This window comes from Nannospalax galili, unplaced genomic scaffold (assembly GCF_000622305.1).
Source record: "Nannospalax galili isolate Female #2095 unplaced genomic scaffold, S.galili_v1.0 scaffold139, whole genome shotgun sequence".
NCBI lineage: Eukaryota > Metazoa > Chordata > Mammalia > Rodentia > Spalacidae > Nannospalax > Nannospalax galili.
The window spans coordinates 8,010,359-8,016,951 of record NW_008345884.1 but is presented as its reverse complement, the minus strand read 5'-3'; positions in this window follow the sequence as shown (position 1 = coordinate 8,016,951).

The window sequence follows — 6,593 nt, the reverse complement described above, 5'->3', positions numbered from 1 at the left end:
ATTACTTATTATTATTACTTTTTATGTAGTGTGCTTTCTATAATTTTCACATATAACAAAAGCTATTATATTGTAAACAATAGAGTGAGATATTCACACATGACTCTGTTACTGAGGAGAAATAGGATGAAGAGGATAATATTTTGGCTTTCCAACATGAAATTCCACTTTGTATGCTGTGACGTAGATATAGTGTTCATCAAGCAGGAACTATCACCTCCTGAGCATAAGAGAAACATATCACAAGGCCCAGTCTCCATCAAACAGCCAGGTGGGATCATGTGACTAATTCTAGACAACAGAATGTTAGAAGAAGGGACACAAGCAACTGACACTTCCTAGATCTTCTACTCTGTCTTTTCATTCCAGGAAGCAGAGTTTGAGATGGAGGGGGGCTTGATCGCCAAGTCTTAGAAGGAACCAGTGTGGGAGGGCTACCCAGCCAGCATTAGACTATGAAGTGGATGAGAAATGAAACAGTTACACTAAGTCACCAACATTTTAGTGCTGTTTGTTATGGGAGGTAGTGTAATTGACGCTGGAGTACTAATGAACCTGACTAGGATAGTCTCAGATAGCAAAAAAGGACCCATGTTGAAATCTTATTGCATTTTAGAGCAATACTAATTTATTTTGCTTGAGTATTTTGGAAGGTTCTTGTAAAAATATAGAAATGTAATGTTCCAAGTCATCAATATCCATAATGGCATTTGCTAAAGTCAGAAACACGAAAATACATCGATTTATTTATTAACTTACTATTGAATGAGTACTTACTAAATGGAAGGCATTAGGCTAAATACCAGTTTACTGACAATTTCCCAGACTGATAATTTGTAAAGGACTTCCATAGTAGGTTAGAGAATTCTCATATCTAGATGAGAAACTTTCATTTTTCTAACCACCCTCTTTCTTAGGTTTTATTTCTCAGTGTGAGGAATGTGAAGTGTGAAGTGTGAGACAATAGTCAGAGTCAAAACACCTGAAATTTACCCTCTGGTTACAAGTTGAGACACCCCTGGGTGGAGGGACTCTGGCTTAGAAGAGGTGATTGCAAAACCTTGTATTTCCAAATGGAATGAATGGGAAAAGGTATTTACTTACTTAGGTTAAGGTAGCTAAAATAGCAGTCAGGAAGACTTCCAGGGGCTTGGGATTTCTTAGAACTGGATTTTTTTCTGAAAGTCTTAAAGCATTTTCATGGGGGACCTCTTCCTTGGTGTGCAGAGTTTTGGAGAAATGGAGACCAATTACCTAAAGAGACCTGGGCCTTCCTAATAAGAAACTATTGTATGATTGTTTCTTAAAACAAATGGTATGGTTTTGAATTTTTCCACTGATTTCTCCTATTTATACAGAATATGAATAGTGGGGTGAGTGGCTGAAGCACACCCACACACACATATAATAGAATATATATATATATATATATTGGCTGGGGGGCGGGGGGCAGAGGCAAGCTCTCAATATGTAGCTCAGGCTGGTCTAGAATTTGAGATCCTCCTGCCTCAGCCTCAGAGTGCTATGTCCAGTTCTGAAGTAGAACTTAAAAAAAAAAGATGCTAAGACTGGGATTTCTGGCTTCTCCCTGTAATCCCAGCACTGAAGCAGGAGAGCCATGAGTTTGAGACCAGCTTGGGCTACGTAACAAGGCCTTGTCACAAACAAACAAACAAACAAACAAGCACTCACAAAAATCTCCCAAACAAAACCAAAACCACATTATGTGAACAAACTTGTTTATGTGCATATTTTTAGAAAAAAAAATCTTTTTCTTTGGGAAGGATTGGGTTAATAGGGGTTTTTAAAAAATATTTATTTATTATTTTTATGTGTATTCATGTATTGCCTGCATGTAGGTAAGTGCACCCGTGTCGTGCAATGCCTGCAGAGGTCAGAAGAGGCTGTTGGATCCTCTGGGACTGGAGTTATGGACAGTTGTTAGCTGCCATGTGGGTGCTGGGATTCAAACCTGGGTCTTCTGCAAGAACAACCAGTGTTCTTAACCGCTGAGCCATCTCTCCAGCCCCAAAGGTGGTTATGAGCTGCCTAGTGTAGGTGTTAGGCACTAAACTCTGGTCCTTTGCAAGAGCAGTATGCACTTTTTAAATTTTTTAATTTTTTTAAGACAAAGTCTTATCATATATTAGCTGGCTTCAAACTTCCAGTCCTCCTGCCTTTTCTGAAATTATAGGCATGTACAACCATACCTGACTAGAAAATCCCACCTCTGTTTTTTTTTTTTTTTTGGTTGTTTTTTTGAGACAGGGTCTCACTATATAGCCCTGTCTGGCCTGGAACTCACTATATAGACCAGGCTGGTCTCAAACTCATAGAGTTCTGCCTGCCTCTGCCTCCCAAGCACTGGGATTAAAGGAATGCACCACCATGTCCAAGTAGAAAATCAGCTTTAATGAATGGGAGCACTTGGGTGGCTCTGGATAAGGGGAACAGAACCCTTGGTATTTCATGAGAAGGGTATCTTTCTTGGTGTGTAAATTCTAGAGAAAGGGAGACCAATTGCCTAAGGAGAGCTGGCCTTCCTAATAAGAATTATAAGAAAGGGAAGGAATTGCTCTGTACCTGTTCCCAGGGCAGTAGAGTTGGGGAACCTGTTAGGCTAAGGTGAAATCTGTTGATGAAAGGACAGCATGGTCCCCAAAGAAACTGTGTCAGAGGTATGAGTTCTAAGCTCAATGCAAGGGTCTAAAGATTTGGGGTAAGCATGAATTTCAGGGTGGTATGTGTTCAAAGCTAGAATCTCTCTAGGTAGCACACTTAACCTGCTGGGTTTCAAATCTTTTCAGGCAGTATGGCTGGGCAATGGAAGCTGGGCCTGTGAAATGGGAGAGTTGAGGCCTTAGTTGTATAGCCTAGAGCAGGGAAAGGGCTAAGGGGTCATCAGATGGAGCAGGACTAGGAGTGGCAGTGGTGCTAAGTGGACTGGTGAAAATTTCTCCTTCTCTTGTTCTCATTCACCACCTGGTTCTTACAAGTGTTTGTGGGAGGGGGAGGAGCAAGCAGCACCTTAGAGGAGATTGTGGAGATGAAGCACGTACGAAGATTAGAGCAATTTAGTGAAAGGGAAGATGCCACCGCACTTTTCAGAACAGTAATGGGAAGTCATATTCACTATGACGGTCATGAGTGTCTCTAAAGGAAGGGAGGTCAGCTCTTAAACACATACCTTTGTGGAATGTGGGATTTGCAGAGGCAGTGAAATAGTTAAATAAATTGGGTACACAACTTTTGGCTGCTGTTTCAACTTGGCCTGGCTGGCCTTGTGACTGTGATGAATAATTCATTAGCTGAACAATGAGATCTAGTCATCAATGACAGCTATCCTGGAGTTCTGCTGTGGAGGGCAAACCATTCCCACGGCAGTGCTGACTTAGAGGAGAGAAACAGTTCATCTAAAACAGCTTTTACAAAAGTGGTCAACAGTTTTAAGGATGAATTCTTTACAGATTTCCACTGTCAAATTACTTTTTTTACCTTTTTTAAAATTGAGCTTTTAAAATTTCATACAATACTTCCCACTCACATGCAGACCCCTCCTCAATACATGCCTCCCCCTCCAAACCCTATGCACTCTGCCACATATACTGTGTCCTAGTCATTCAGGTGTTTGTACCCAAATGTCCTTCAGTGTAAATCCATCCACTGGAGTCTAGTCAGCCCATCCAGTGGTAGTATGTAAGCCATACTCTCCCTCACCCAGCAGCAACCAGTCTCAAATAGTTCTCCATCTAGTGTTGACCTGCCACCTATTGCTCGCCTCCCCTTTGGGCCCATGTTTAATTGAGTTGACATGGGTCCTGGGTTGGACGCCACCACTGCCATAGGAGCACATGAGCAAAACCTTCATTGGATTGGAAGCCTCCACCTCATATGTTCATGAATCAACCTTGGCTCTTTCAATCGTTATCTTTCCGATTTCTCTTCCTCAATGGTCCCTTGAGCCATGGGTGGGTAGGTTCCAGCCTACACTCTACAGTCTCTTATTCTCCAAAACTTGGCCAATTGAGGCCTTCTGAGTGTAATGCACTCTAATGTACACGGAAGCCTCACTGGTGACAGTTGAGGGGTTGTCGCCAGAGTTCTCTCCGGGTCTCTTGCGCAGTCAGACAAACCATATAACACATTTTTATGTGAATTTATTATGGTTTATGCCCTTGAGTAGGAAGGAGGTAAATGGGGGAACTTACATAGAAATGCACACCTGGTACCTAGGCCTGCCTTTCCAGATCGCTTCCACACCCGCCCACAGTCTCTGCTAACTTTCCCTGGCGCATCTTGGGCCCGCAGTCTTGCACCACGTCAGTAAATGCCCCCTCTCACATCCATGTGGTTGGGGGGGGTATCTTTTTCTCCACACCCGCTGCTGGGTATTCGTGGCAGGTGGTTTCAGTCACAAGACGGCTCCCAGAAGCCCCTCTGCAGTCAATCCTCTGCAGCAGGCCCCACCCCTTGGTGGAAACAGGCAGTTTGGGGCACAGGGGTGCACTAACCCTTATTACACTAGTTCCATGAGCCTTGGTTGTAGGAATTCGATTGCAGATGTGTCACCTAGTATTGGGCATCTCCAGGTGTATCTTCTCTATGGCCAACCAGTTGTGCAACTCTGCATTAGCCTCCATCTGTTGCAAAAAGAAGTTTCTTGCTGTTTGATGTGTTTGTCACTCAAAGAGAGGTCTCTTTTATCTGGCACTGTGTTCCCTTCCAAGCAGTTTCTAGGTATACATATGCATTAATGTTCAGACACTCTACGTACATTTCTCATAGGGTTTCTAGGGCATCACTTTTCCCTCTAAGTTTTGTATCACCCTGAGATTCACTCATCTTTATTCTTCTTTCTCCCATCTGGCCTCCCTCCTCCCTCCCTTGCTAGTCACAGTGCTCCCATTGACTTAAATTACTTTTATTGCAGTGATACTCTTTCTCCTCTCCTTTTTTCCTGGAGATTGTGTTCATCGAAATGATTTGATCATGAGTTTCCACATTTTATTAAATAAGGAAAATCTTCAACCATTATTTTCTCAAATACTTTTCTGTCTTCCCCCTCCCCATTAAGCCAATAATGTATGTAATTAGATTGCTTGAAATTCCTTTATAAGCAGTTAAAAATTTATTCATTTTTATTTTATCTGTATGAGTCTATTGTCTGCGTGTACTTCATGCATGCAATGACCACAGAGTTCAGAAGAGGGCATTGGATCTGCTGGACTGGAATTTTGGATGGTTATTAGCAGTCATGTGGGTACTGGGAACTAAACCCTAGTCCTCTGTGAGAACAGTGAGTGCTCTTACCCACTGAGCCATCTCTCCAGCCCCAGGTTGCTTGAACTTCTTAGAGAGCTCATTGATGCTTTGAGTTTCACTCCTTCTCCTCCAGGACCTTTTAGGGATCACTATTCTCTACATTTTCATATCCAGCATCTTCATTGTTTCATGTGTTGTCTCCTGTGTTTTAGTTATTTTCAGCAGACAGTAAAGTTGTTCCCTGGTAATCCATGCAAGTGGAAGCAGTACCATTAGGAGTTACTTCCAAAACCTCTCAAAAGATTGAAAGAGCCCCTGTCTCCTAGAATTCTTAGGAAATCTCTTCTTCAGGTGCTTTGACCACTAGTGGTCATGTGTTCACCCTTACTTTATCACTTTCTTGAGGAGGTAGGTTTGTGATTTATAAGGGAGCCTTGAGCCAGAGGTGGAATTAGCCTCTCTTTGAGTCAGCTGTTCAGCCTTAGTAATAGTAACATTGCATACTAGGTAAGTTTTGATGTGTTGGGTTTTTCTGATTGTTGTACAGTATTTAGTATCACCCATCTTCCTTACTTACAAGTTTCTAGAGTCACCTCTATCCCAATTCAAGTGTGATAGCTGATATTGTCAGATGTCCCTAGGGTGGGGAAAAATAGTCCTAAGTTGACTGCATGAAGAGGCATGACTACTCAGTGAAATATAGAACAGATACCAAGAAAAAGAGAGGCAACCAGCATTCACCATATTTTAGGTCAAGGGAAATTTAAAAACAAATGATTTAGATATATAGTTGGGGTGCTGTTTAACTCTTAGGTACTGGGAATAAGCAAAACTATAAAGAGTAGACACAAATTGGGTACATATGCAACAGATGCAATGTAAACTTGAAATGCTGTAACATGTAGTGTATATGTACTATTATTTGTGTGTATCATTAGAATCACATCTGTTCATATTTTATTTATCTTGAGTTTATTTACATTTATTTCTGTACACAGGGTCTTTCTATGAGGACTAGTTTGGCACTGAATTTGTTATCATTTTGTCTCTGACTTCTAACTGCTCAGATTACAGGCATGTGCTACCATGCCCAGCATTTCTGATTTTTAAATTGAATGTTGCATAACATCAGCAGTTGAAACTAATTTTTTTTGGTATGATTAGGGCAAATTATAGTAAAAAGAACATCTGATAAATTTGGAAAAATTGAAAGAGAATTTAGGGGAGGCTGGAGAGATGACTTAGTGGTTAAGAGCACTGGCTGCTCTTGCAGAGGACCTAGGTTTAGTTCTCAGCAGTCACATGGTACCTAACAACTGTCCTTAACTCTA